Genomic DNA, 14,367 nt, shown 5'->3' on the forward strand with positions numbered 1-14,367 from the left:
CATGAATATTGATACATGTGGAACCTCAGGCTAATAGAGGGAAAATATCAAAATTGTCCGCTTATTTGGAAAAGCTACTTACAAAATAGCCCCAAAATCAAGGAAAGTTTCCAGCAATGGGATCTGTTAAGGTCTAAGATATAACCATCTCAACCGGGGTTGAGGCAGGGTTCCGACCATCCTCCCGACACATTGGAGGGCAGGCCTGGGGAAACAAAAGCCGACTGATTCCTAAGCCCTCAAACACTGATCAATGGGTTGTAAATGTAAAGGTCTGTAAAAGTGAAGAAAAAATTGTAATGTGTCAAAGAAAGTGAATGTAAGGTTGAAAGTATTGAATGGATGAAAAATTAAAAAAAAAAAAACTGAAAGGTGTATGTACTAAATACATTGAGGAAAGTAAAATGTGTGGGAAATGATACGGGGGAAATAGTAAGAGGGAATTGGAGTGAACTGGATAAATGTAATGCAAGTGGAAATGGATTGAAAAAGGAAATTCAAACTCATCCGATGGGAAATGTATAGAAATGTATGTGTGGTGCGCTCGATGAATGTATGAGAGGATAAGAATGTGTGTACATAAAAAGGAAAAAAGAAATGAATAGGGCTCTATTAGCCATGTGTTGAATGCTGTGGTCCCTTCCTAACGAGGCACAGTGGAGGAGTGAACCGTCTGTCTGTCGGTCCCAGCTGATGTACCCTGGCCCATGGGCGGGTCCCCGCCAGCGTCATGCGTGATGTCTATAGCAGCTGAAAGACGAGAGAGCAATCACAGCTGAGGATAACCCATACCTCAATGGATGCCCGCCCATCTCAGCTGCAGGCATCAGATGGAAAAGAAATAAACAGACTCCTGCCTTGCGGCGTCTGTTGACGCCGCTCGAGGGGCCCGTTTGGGCATGGCGCCGATGCGTTGAGATCGAACCCCAAACCACCCCGAAATGAATGAGGGGAGGTGGGGAGGGAGCTGAACGCATCGCAACCCCGGAAAATGAGACCGCAAAATATCCAAAAACCACAGCCCATATGCTGGATTGAATCAATGGGTGGATTCCAGGGATAACCCTGGAACAAATAAAATATAGTTCTCAATAACTCAAGGGAGCACATGTAAAAAAATATATATAGACACGGGCTATTATAACTGAGACTAAATTAGGAGATTATAACTGAATTTGGATGTAAATACAATGAAATATTTAACTAAGGATAAAAATAGTTAATGATGGTGTAATTTGGTCACCGAGGGAGCGGATGTCTTCCACCCAATTATAGAAATATATGAAAAAGAAGTGACCAGTCGCACAACCAAGTATCACTGGCATGCTTCCATCCCGGGTTAATATATAAAAAGAAAAAAGGGGGGTAGGTGGGACTTTAAATGAAGCATGTCAATGGAAAGTAAAATGATGAATACATGTGAGTAGGTAAAATGATTTGGATTTAATTTAAAGTCAATAACCCCTAGGGGTAGTCCATGATTTTGATGCATACAGTAATGATAAAGTAATATAAATACAGATATAGTCACAAAAATTGATATATTGACAGTAACAATCATCAAGGAATCAAGAATGCAAACAAATCAATGGATATACATGAATGCAGTTCATAACAGAAATACATGAATTAAAATTTGCCAATCCAAATCATGAAATCACATGAAATAAGAACAAACTTGATAGAAAAAAATTGATGAATATCAGGAATAAAATTAGGCTTGATAGGGCATCCTTAGTTAAAAAAACCGACGCGTTTCATTCATGCATGTCCATTGATTTGTTTGCATCCTTGATGATTGTTACTGTCAATATATCAATTTTTGTGACTATATCTGTATTTATATTACTTTATCATTACTGTATACATCAAAATCATGGACTACCCCTAGGGGTTATTGACTTTATCATTTCCCACACATTTTACTTTCCTCAATGTATTTAGTACATACACTTTTCAGGTTTTTTTTTTAATTTTTCATTAATTCAATACTTTCAACCTTACATTCACTTTCTTTGACACATTACAATTTTTTCTTCACTTTTACAGACCTTTACATTTACAACCCATTGATCAGTGTTTGAGGGCTTAGGAATCAGTCGGCTTTTGTTTCTCCAGGCCCGCCCTCCAATGTGTCGCGAGGATGGTCGGAACCCTGCCTCAACCCCGGTTGAGACGGTTATATCTTAGACCTTAACAGATCCCATTGCTGGAAACTTTCCTTGATTTTTGGGCTATATTGTAACTAGCTTTTCCAAATAAGCGGACAATTTTGATATTTTCTCTCTATTAGCCTGAGGTTCCACGTGTATCAATATTCATGATATTCTTTTGTTTTTCTCAGTAAAATTATGCATCCCACCCCTGATGACTGGCAAGAAGCCAAGAAACGCGTCAGGTTCTTTAACTAAGGATGCCCTATCAAGCCTAATTTTATTCCTGATATTCATCAATTTTTTTCTATCAAGTTTGTTTTTATTTCATGTGATTTCATGATTTGGATTGGCAATTTTAATTCATGTATTTCTGTTATGAACTGCATTCATGTATGTCCATTGATTTGTTTGCATTCTTGATTTCCTTGATGATTGTTACTGTCAATATATCAGTTTTTGTGACAATATCTGTATTTATATTACTTTATCATTACTGTATGCATCAAAATCATGGACTACCCCTAGGGGTTATTGACTTTAAATTAAATCCAAATCATTTTACCTACTCACATGTATTCATCATTTTTACTTTCCATTGACATGCTTCATTTAAAGTCCCACTTGCCCCCCTTTTTTCTTTTTATATATTAACCCGGGATGGAAGCATGCCAGTGATACCTGGTTGTGCTACTGGTCACTTCTTTTTCATATATTAATATTTAGAATTTTATTATTTGGGCAATCAGAAGCTAGTGAAGAGTTTGGCAGTGAGGGGTTGTGGACACTTGATGGTTGGTGAGATGGAAATGTCGGACAGCAGCATTCATAATAGATTGAATAGGGGATAGCTTGTGTAATGGTATGAGGGTGGAGTGCAATGCTTAGCTATTTTTTAGCAAGGCTAACCATTACAACGAAGATGAAGCTTGGTCAGTTATTAGCAGCATACTCTGGGTTCTGGAATGTTTTTTTGCAGATGCAAGATAACACGCAAACATCTGTAGGTACTTGTTGACTCTTGCAAACTGCTGCAAGTTCCACTTCCTTTTCTTTCCTCCATAAGTTTGCTTTAAGGCAGAACAAAACCCATTGATTTAACAGTTTTTACAAATAGTTATAGATCAAACACAGGCTAAGATGGCAGCTTCTTTGCCTGAAAAACATGGGAGGGTTTGGTTCCACTTAAAGGAGTTGTAAAGGCAGAAGGTTATTTGTCTTAATGCATTCAATGCATTAAGATGAAAAACCTTGACTGCTGAGGTACAATAAGCCCAGGTCCCATCCAACTTACCATACCGCTTAGCGTACCTTACCCCTTCTTCCCATCCAATAAAAACCACGTACAACCATTAACGTTGGAAAGGGCAAGGCCACAGCTTTATTTAACTCAAACATAACATTAACTCTTTTAGACTGTGCCAGTCACAGTTGCACGTGTGAGCACTCAATTACAAATGTAAAAGGGAGATGAAGGAGGGGCCTGTCCTTACCATAAGTGCTGGACCGGTCGTCAATCTCCCAATTACCATCAGGGCATAAAAAAGGGGTTCCATATTTGCTGGCAAGGTCACCAAAACCGCAACACGCTGTGACATACCATCAAAAATTAGGGCGGGAGGGTGGGCAGCTCTTCCATGCTTCCGTCCGAAAAGGGACCATAATCCCCTGGGGTGCCAAACTCCTGAGCTCAGGCCCAACCCTTTGTCCCCCCTTGTACCAATCCTGAGTTAGACCAAGTTCAGTGTAACTCCTCCCTGGCCATGCCCCCATCAGTCAGGGCTCTCTTTCCCGAGGGGCTCAACAGGCTCTCATTTGTGTGTAGCAGCCACCCCAGCAACTCCCTAATTACTTATCTGAGCCCCATCTCTCTTGTCTAAGCCGTCAGGGACACTCTTGCTCATTGGCTGAGACACAGCAGCAACGCCATGTGCTCCCGTGGCTGTCAGTCAAAGTCAGTCAGCCAATCAGGGGAGAGAGGGTGTGGGGCTTGGTCGGGGCTCCGTGTCTGAATGGACACACAGAGCTGTGACATGGCTCCAGTGTCCCCATAGGAAGCTGCTGACTGTGGGGGCACTCGGTAGGAGGGAGGGGCCAGGAGCAGCAGAGAAGGACCCGAGAAGAGGAGGATCCAGGCTGCTCTGTGCAAAACCAACTGCATAGTGGAGGTAAGTATAACATGTTTTATTGTTTTTTTTAAACGGGACTTTACAATCACTTTAAGGGTTCATTTGCCCTAATGTGCCATGGTAACACACATTACTGCAGTGTGCTATAATGCATATATCATGCAATACTGTATTGCAGTACCATTCATTTTGAATGGCACCCCAATGCATTCAAGTGAACAAAAAAAAAAAGGATTTAACTGTTTTCTAAGGCCTGGTTCACACCTATGCATTTTTTAACGCATTTTCAGTTTTGCAGAAACACATCACAGTCCATTTAACATGGTTTCCTATGGGTCATGTTCACATTTGTGCATTTTATGGAAAGGGCCAGGGACCTTTTCTGGTGTTTGGTTCCATAGACTTCAATGGATCAAAAACGTGTATTGAAAAATGCAAAATGCACCTGGATTATGCAAACTGCAACCTGCATAGGTGTGAACCAGGCCTAAAACAGTTATATTCAAGGAATTACACAAATTATAATTGTCCCAGCTGCTCTCAAATGAACTGTGAAGCCATCAAATTGCTGGTACGATGTCATAATCGATCACAAGTGCAACACCATGGCAACTGCAGATCATAAAGAAGTTAGGATGGCTTCCTTGGCCATAATTAATAGGGGGGGGGGTTTAGTTCCATTGTAAAGCAATCTCCCTGTATTGTAGCACTCTGCAACACATGCTAACACAATGTAGTGCATTGCCTAACAAAAAAAAGGTCAAGTTTGATTTTCGGCTCGTTCATTTAAATGCATTAATGCAACACAATTTAGCACGTAACATAACGCATTATTACATGTGTGTTAAGTGCCAGGAAGAAAGTAAATAAGCCCTCAAAAGGGCCATTTATAGCATATGCATAATAGATATCCTCAGTCCTCACTTAATAAAATTATACAGTCTTACTCATGAAAAGTGTGTATTTCCTACCTTGTTTAGGGTTAACAACCTTATCTGAGTCTGGCAGTTCAACTTGCATGTCAGAGTTCCAGGATCTCTTGAAAGATGACAGTTGCTGCGCATGTTTATAGATCAAAAATGTTTACTTTATTTCTAAGGATATAGGTTTTTAAATTATATCAGCATTTTTTGTTATCCTTTATATACATTATCTCACAAAAAGTGAGTACACCCCTCACATTTTGTAAATATTTTATTATATCTTTTCATGTGACAACACTGAAGAAATGACACTTTGCTACAATGTAAAGTAGTGATTGTACAGCTTGTATAACAGTGTAAATTTGCTGGCTCCTCAAAATAACTCAACATACAGCCATTAATGTCTAAACAGCTGGCAACAAAAGTGAGTACACCCCTAAGTGAAAATGTCCAAATTGGGCCCAATTAGCCATTTTCCTTCCCTTCTGTCATGTGATTAGTTAGTGTTACAAGGTGTGAATGGGGAGCAGGTGTGTTAAATTTGGTGTTATCGCTCTCTCTCATACTGGTCACTGGAAGTTCATCATGGCACCTCATGGCAAAGAACTCTCTGAGGATCTGAAAAAAAGAATTGTTGTTCTACATAAATATGGCCTGGGCTATAAGAGGATTGCCAAGACCCTGAAACTGAGCTGCAGCACAGTGGCCAAGACCATACAGCGGTTTAACAGGACAGGTTCCACTCAGAACAGGCCTCACCATGGTTGAACAAAGAAGTTGAGTGCACATGCTGAGCGTCATATACAGAGGTTCTCTTTGGGAAATAGACGTATGAGTGCTGCCAGCATTGCTGCAGAGGTTGAAGGGGTGGGGGGTTCAGCCTGTCAGTGCTCAGACCATATGCCACACACTGCACCAAATTGGTCTGCATGGCTGTCATCCTACAAGGAAGCCTCTTCTAAAGATGATGCACAAGAAAGCCCGCAAACAGTTTGCTGAAGACAAGCAGACTAAGGAAATAGATTACTGGAACAATGTCCTGTGGTCTGAGGAAACCAAGATAAACATATTTGGTTCAGATGGTGTCAAGCGTGTGTGGCGGCAACCAGGTGAGGAATACAAGGACAAGTGTGTCTTGCCTTCAGTCAAGCATGGTAGTGGGAGTGTCATGGTCTGGGGCTGCATGAGTGCTGCCGACACTGGTGAGCTACAGTTCATTGAGGGAACCTTGAATGCAACATGTACTGTAACATACTGAAGCAGAGCATGATCCCCTCCCTTCCGAGACTGGGCCACAGGACAGTATTCCAACATGATAACGACCGCAAACACAGATGACCACTGCCTTGCTAAAGAAGCTGAGGATAAAGGTGATGGACTGGCCAAGCATGTCTCCAGAACTAAACCATATTGAGTATCTGTGGGGCATCCTCAAACAGGAGGTGGAGGAGCGCAAGGTCTCTAACATCCACCAGCTTAAATTTTTTTGTGTTTCTAAATCCACTAGTGCATCTAACACTCCCCTCCGCCAGACTGACTACGCTGTATTTCAAATGTGCCCCTGTGATCCTTCATCTAAAGTGGAGGCACTCTAATACAGGAGGCGTGTTACTGATTGGATCATCAGGTGAAAACAGAGGGGAAAAAAGCCTAAAGAAATGAAAAACGAAGACAGTCACCACATGTGATGATTGGTAAGATGTAATATATTACATTTTTGATTTTGGGTTTAATACCGCTTTAACACCTTGTATAGACAGGGCCAGGTTTGCCATTAGGCACTGTAGGCATGTGCCTACAGGCGCCCGTCTGTACATGGCCGGATCTAGGGGGTGCTGGGATGGGCTGTTTGACTCTGATAATGAGTGTTCTCCCTTGAAATGTGTCAGTAACTAAGGATGCTATCTGGTCTTCCCTTGCCAGTTTTTCATAGCAGACCTGGAAACAATCTCTTTGCTTTTCATGACATGCCTGTTTATGTCATGTGTTTATGAGTATAATTACTGTTGCTTTTCAATTCTCAATACATTTTATTAAGGTAATGCACTAGGTCGGTGCGCCCTCTCTGTGTTGTTGTTTTGCACTGTATATAAGGATATTCATTGTCCTGAAGGGGCAGCAAAACATATTGGCGCTGATGAAGAGTTGATACAAACTAGCCTCAAAGCATATCACCCGAGCGCAGGAGAGCATTTCTGTGGGCTGCACTGCCCCAAATTTCAGTTGTGCCTATTCAGGTCTCACCCCCGCCCCATTAACATTGTACCATTGCCCGCTGCAAGCCTGGACAGGAGAAAAGTCAGCAAGAAGAGAGCTAGGAAGAGGTGTGGGCTTTCTGTGCTCTCCCCGCTCCTGTCCATGGAGCGCTCCTCCATACAGCAGATTACACAGGATCCTCTTAGACTTAGACCCCCTACCCACATTTCTGGGAGATGTGCAGTCCCTGGAGGAGGTAGGGGATGGGTAATTAAGCCGTATACCATCCTATCTAAGAGGATCCTGTGTTATCTGTTGTATGGAGGAGAACTGTTATCCCAGCTCTCTCCTCACTGACACTTCTCCCGTCCGGACCTGCAGGGGGTGTGGGTACAATGTTCAAGGGAGGGCTGACCTGGGGGGGGCACAGAGAGCCCATGCCTCCTTACTACCCCTGTAAGATTGGAGTGGGGGGCTGTTTATGCTGGAAAGGGAAGGGTAATGGGGGGGGGCTTGTGCTAGAAGGAGGAATGAGGAGGGGGGCGCATGTGTTAAGGGGCAGAGTTAGGGAAGATTTGTGATAGGAGGGGAGAAGGGTAATTTTGAGGGGATTGTACTAAGAGGACTGATTTGAGAGGATTTGTGCTGGGAGGGGGGATTTGGGGGAGAGGACTTGTACTAGGAGAGGGGATTTGGGGGGAGAACTTACACTAGGAGTTGGGATTTGGGGGGAAGGTTTATGCTAGGAGGGGGTTGGGGGGGGGGTTGTGATGGGAGGGGGCATTTGGGGGAGAGTACTTGTACTAGGAGAGGGGATTTGGGGGAGAACTTACACTAGGAGTGGGAATCTGGGGGGAGGGTTTATGCTAGGATGGGGTTGGTGGGGGGGTTGTGCTGAGAGGGGGGATTCGGGGGAGAGGACTTGTACTGTGAGAGGGGATTTGGGGGAGAACTTACCCTAGGAGGGGGGATTTGGGTAGAGGATGTTGAGGGAGAGAATTTGTACTAGGAGGGGGGATTGGGGTAAAGTATTTGTGCTAGAAGTTGGGATTTGGTGGGAGGGTTTACGCTGGGAATTGGGGGGAGGATTTAAGCTAGGGGGAGTATTTGGGGGGGGGTTGTGCTAGGGGTGGGGATTTGTGGGAGAGGATTTCTGCTAGGAGGGGACATTTGAGGGGAGAATTTATGCCAGGAGGGGGGATTTGGCAGGAACGAGGACATGTGTTTGGAGGAGTGATTTGCGGGGAATTTGAGCTGAAAGGTTGGATTGGGGGGCAAAGATATCTGCTGGGAGGGGTATTTGGACTGTGAGGATGGAGAATTTTTGTTTTGGGAGAACTTTAACTTGCAGAGGGAATTTATGTTTAGGGGTGAGCATAATGATTAGTGCTGTTTTTGTTTGTTTTTTTGAGGGTGGGTTCAGAATTCTCTGCCTATAGGCTCCTGAGATGTAAATCTGGCCCTGCGCATAGGATTACTGAAACGTTACAGGTTAGCCAAAAACACATCATAGCAGTAGCAGCCTGCCTTGAGGCTCACTTTTTCACTCCCATGCATCTGATAATGCAGTACATTTTCAGGTGCGATAAATCGCATGGTGCAGAAGCACCATTCGATTTTCTTGTGGCTCTGATTTGAAAGAGGTGCAGGAAACTTTTTCCTTTGCTCCCTATTTGTTTCAGATTTAAAACGTAAAACAAATGGGACTTTCTGGTTTCCATTTTGCCACACATAAATATGGCTAATTTCATTTACTATATTATATCACATCCATTTCTATAAATACATCAACCCGCGCTCCATTTTTCAGCATCAGCCGTCAGCGGCCGTGGGTTCTTTTCCTCGTTTTGCTTGCCAATATGTTAACACTAAAGGAAGTCTAAACACTGCTACAGTGTAACCAGCACGTGGATCACACACAGCTATCAATAACATCACCCGTAATTACTCAATAGCCATTACAAGCAGCTCTGATAATGCAGCCCCATAAAAATACAACTTAATCAACCTTTACCTGCAAAGCTAATTGCTGTCCATCAGCCCACCGCAGTGAAAAGATAATTGCGTTAATACGGTCATTAGCGACAGAAGGGTTAATTTGGCCTTTGTTACCGGTTGGAGTTAAAACATATTAAAAGCCACCAAGCCAGGTATAATGCTGGAAAAGTCTTCCCTGGAATAAAAGACTATTCTCCCAGACAATACAAGATCATTAGAAGATACAAGAAAAAGAGTGAATTCTTTTTCTACAGCCATTGACAAACCTTTTTTTTTTTTTTTTTTTTTATTTCATCTAACGAGCTGCAATTTGTCATGACAGTAAATCGGGTGTTTGATTATATATGACCTAAAATACCAATGTCTCCTAAGAAAACACCTAGCATCATCTTTCGGTTAGAATTTAATATACTTTTTCTTCCTTTTTGTTTGAAGCTTTGGATAAATTAAAGTGAACCCCTAATTTTGTTAAGAAAAAAATAAATAAATACATAAATAAAATAATCTTCTATAGACAAACTATAAATCTTGCAAGCATTTAAAAAAACTTGAATGCAGATTTTAGCCTGAAACTGTCCTAGAAAAGTTGATGTAGGCTTTATCAGTGCCTTTTTGGAAAAATGGTCAGCTTCAGTGTTTAATAAGAACAGTTGCAGAGAACTGTACGTGTCTAATCTGTAGGTCTCGTTCACACAGGCGCTGATACCCCTATATAGTGAACGTATAGGCTGGTGCAGTCTGCTCCCTCCACTGTAGGTGGCACCCAACAGCCTGGAGATGAAGTCAAGGGAAACTCAGTTTCTCTGTGGTTTCCTGGTGGCATCTTTCCAGGTTCGCTATGCTGCATCCAGGCGATCCTTGCGGCCATCTTGGGTCAGCAGAGTCTTTTAAAGTCCCCGTTCCATAAGTTTTAGGGCGCATTCGCGTAGGAGTAGTATAGGGACAGGTGCAGGCAATTTTCCCCACTGCAGGTGGCGCTCAACAGCAGCAGCAGTGCAGAGGGAGAGGAAGTCAGGAGGAACCTGGTTCCTGTATGGTTTCCTGTGTCACTGGGACAATGTTGGATGCTGACGGCCAGTGTGACTGTGATAGCCATTTTGGGTCAGGCATAGTTTTTTAAAGGCTCTGGCTCCTGGGTATGGCATGCATTTAGTGTGTGGATGGTATAGGGACAGATCACTCGTCTGTCAGGGATGGTATTAGTGGCATGGAGAGGTTCCAGACAAGAAGGGAAAGCTTAGTCCCTGCAACTGCCTTGGACAACTTCCTGTTAGGGTACGAGAAGGCCAGGCCGCATTCTGCCCCCCAGACAGACACTGTCAGTTTGGCTGATACCCGCTCCGCTTCACACTGTTGGTATTCGTGAGTGCTTCCGGGTGGGTCTTCTCCCCCCAGGTTCATAGTTGCCAACAATCCCGATTCTCCTGGGACAATCCCGATTTTGGGACCCTCGTCCCCATCGGAGGCCTTCCCGATTCGGGATTTTGCCTTTTTTGTCCAGGGAAATCGGGAATGTTTGGCTCTGCAGCAGCTAGCTCCAACAAAATGGCCGCCGGCTCCGCTAGATTGTTCCACTTGTGTTCAGTGGAGAGGGGAGGGGGCTTGATCCGTGCAGTCAATGAATCGGCTTCTCTCTTCACAGTTCTTAAGCTGGGGTTAGCTGCACAGATTGGCCCCTCCCCTCTCCACTGAACACATGGCACCGCTCATGGAGTTTGCTCTGTTCTTTTCCCAAAGCCCAGGACAGGCCACCAGCAATGTAACTGTAATGTACAGGGGGGAGGGTAGTAACTATGTACAGGGGGGGTTACTATGTACAGGGGGGTTATCTATGTACAGGGGGGTAACTAGTATGTACAGGGGGGTTACTATGTACAGGGTGGGTAACTATGCACAGGGGGGTAACTATGCACGGGGGGGTTACTATGCACAGGGGGGTAACTATGCACAGGGGGGTAACTATGCACAGGGGGGTAACTATGTACAGGGGGGTAACTAGGGGGAGAGGGATAACTATGTACAGGGGGGGTAACTATGTACAAGGGGGTAACTATGGCTCTGCCTGGGACACTGAAGTAAGAACTAAGGCTGGGGACACTGGTGTAAGGACTGACTCTGCTTGGGGCAACTGATGTAAGGAGGGACTCTGCTGGGGGCACCTGATGCAAGGAGGGTCTCTGCTGGGGGCACCTGATGCAAGGAGAGACTCTGCTGGGGGCACCTGATGCAAGGAGAGACTCTGCTGGGGGGCACCTGATTCAAGGAGGGACTCTGCTGGGGGCACCTGATGCAAGGAGGGACTCTGCCGGGGGAACCTGATGCAAGGACGGACTCTGCTGGGGGCACCTGATGCAAGGACGGACTCTGCTGGGGACACCTGATGCAAGGACGGACTCTGCTGGGGACACCTGATGCAAGGGTGGACTCTGCTGGTGGCAGGCGACGTGGCAGGTGACACGCTCAGGGGTCCCACTGATTCTGCATTATGGTGAGTTGAATGATTTAATTTTATATTACAATGTAATAATAGAAATAATGCGCTTCAATCATCCTGACACCATAACAACCATGGTGCCGGGATGACTGAAGCGCTAACACCAGGTGTTTGGAGTATCTTTAGCTGCTGATTGTTAAACTCTGGAATACACATATTCCAGAGTTTATGCTGCACCCACCCACAAATGGGCTGTTTATGCATCCCTTGTCAGGAGTGCTGCATGTAGGTAGCCTATTTAAGTCTATTAGGACACAACAGCGCATAGCTCCCAACTGTCCCTGATTTCGAGGGACTGTCCCTGATTTGGAGCAATGTCCCTCTGTCCCTCTTTCCATCTCATTTTGGTCTGATCTATATAGTTGTATATACAATGCACTTTTTATTTTTCAAAAAGTGTTTCCCAGTGCTAAACCTTTCATCCAAATTCTAAATGGCTACATTTGTAATTTTTAAAATATAAAGAAATAGTAGTGGTAAAAAAAGTCCTTCTGGACTTAATTAACCTTTTTTTTTGGTTAATTCTCCTTTTAAGGGTGTGTGTCGGGGGGGCGTGTCTTATGCCTACATACGTTTGCAAGTAGGTGTCCCTCATTCCCATCTCAAAATGTTGCATTCGCGTGTGTCTGCACAGCTGCTGCATCATAATAGACTTGCATTAGCCGCCTTCATACAGTACCTGCCAGCTCGGGACACATAAACAAACGGCCTATTCACCGTGTACGAGCATGTGAATTAGACTGCAAGATTTTGAAATGATTTCACAAGAGATGAAACTGCTTTGTGCAGAGAATCAAGCTGTATGCAGTTTAGGGGGTAAGGGGCCTGTCACTTTGCCCTATGTAGGCAGGACGATAAGGGGCTCCATTCACAAAGCAGTATCTTACCGCATCCGACTATGTGGTAAGATGCCACACAATATTTTTCAAAAGGTTTTTCGGTATTTACTAAAAAACGTTACTAAAATACTGCATGAGTTATTTTATGAAGTCATGCAGTATTTTATCAGTGAAAACATGCAGTAATATAACACCTGGCGGTAGCCGGCGTATTTATTAACAGTAATAGGCATTGTTAAAAGGGCGGCAGCTAGCATCCTTAACAGCCACTAAACAACATGGTTGTTAAGGAGCGGGCAGCTATCACATCCTTAACAACCGATGAGTCATCAGCTGTCAGCGGGGTTGTGGAGAAGAGGCCCTTGTCCTCATCAACATTGGGCCAATGTGCTTTGGGGGCGAGGTAGAGCCCCCCTGCCCCAAAGGATACCCCCATGTTGAGGGCATGTGACCTTGTATGGTTCAGGAGGGGGGTGGGGGGCGCTCACTCATCCCCTTCCTTTGCTGACATGCCAGGCTGCATGATCGAATAAGGGTCTGGTATGGATTTTGGGGGGCCCCACGCCATTTTTTTAAAGAAATTTTGGCCTGGGGCTTTCCTTTAAAATCCATACCACACCAGGAGGGCTTGTATGGATTTGAGGGGGGAACCCCACACTGTTTTTTCCATATTTTTTCATTGTGATTTTTTTTTTAACTTTCAGCCGTCAGCGATGATGGTTTATCAGTTGTTAAGGACGTGGCGACTGCCCACTCCTTAACAACCATGTTGTTTACTGGTTGTTAAGAAGCCATCGGATGGCTGCTCCTTAACAGCCAGTACACATTCCACACATACCGCATACCTGGACCACTACTTAACCACTTGCCCACTAGACACTTAAACCCCCTTCCTAACCAGACCAATTTTCAGCTTTCAGTGCTCTCACATTTTGAATGACAATTACTCAGTCATACAACACTGTACCTGTAATTTTTTGTCCTTTTTTTTGCACACAAATAGCGCTTTCTTTTTGGTGGTATTTAATCATCACTGGGGTTTTTATTTTTTGGCTATAAAAAGATCAAACATTTTCTTTGTTTCTGTTATAAAATTTAGCAAATTTTTAATTTTTCTTCATAAATTTTGGCCAAAATGGTGCCAATTACTGAAAATTGATCACACCTGATGTACTGACGGCCTATCTCATTTCTTGAGACACTACAAGTCAGGACAGTACAAATGCCCCCCAAATGCCACCTTTTTTGGAAAGTAGGCATTCCAATGTATTTAGTAAGAGGCATGGTGAGCTTTTTCACATTGTAATTTTTTCCCACTGTTCTTTGCAAAATTAAGATTTTTGTTTTTTTCAAAAAATTGTCATATTAACAGGATATTTCTCTCACGTGACATATGCATACTTACAACTACATCCCAAAACACATTCTGCTACTTCTCCTGAGTATGACGATACCATGTGTGTGAGACTTTTACACAGCCTGGCCACATACAGAGGCCCAACATGCACGGAGCACCGTCAGGCATGCTAGAAGCATAAATTATACAATTAATTTCCTGACAACCTATCACACCTTTGAAGGTCCTGGAGCACCAGGACAATGAAAACGCTCACAAAATGACCCCATTTTGGAAAT

This window comes from Aquarana catesbeiana, linkage group LG04 (genome assembly GCF_042186555.1).
Source record: "Aquarana catesbeiana isolate 2022-GZ linkage group LG04, ASM4218655v1, whole genome shotgun sequence".
NCBI lineage: Eukaryota > Metazoa > Chordata > Amphibia > Anura > Ranidae > Aquarana > Aquarana catesbeiana.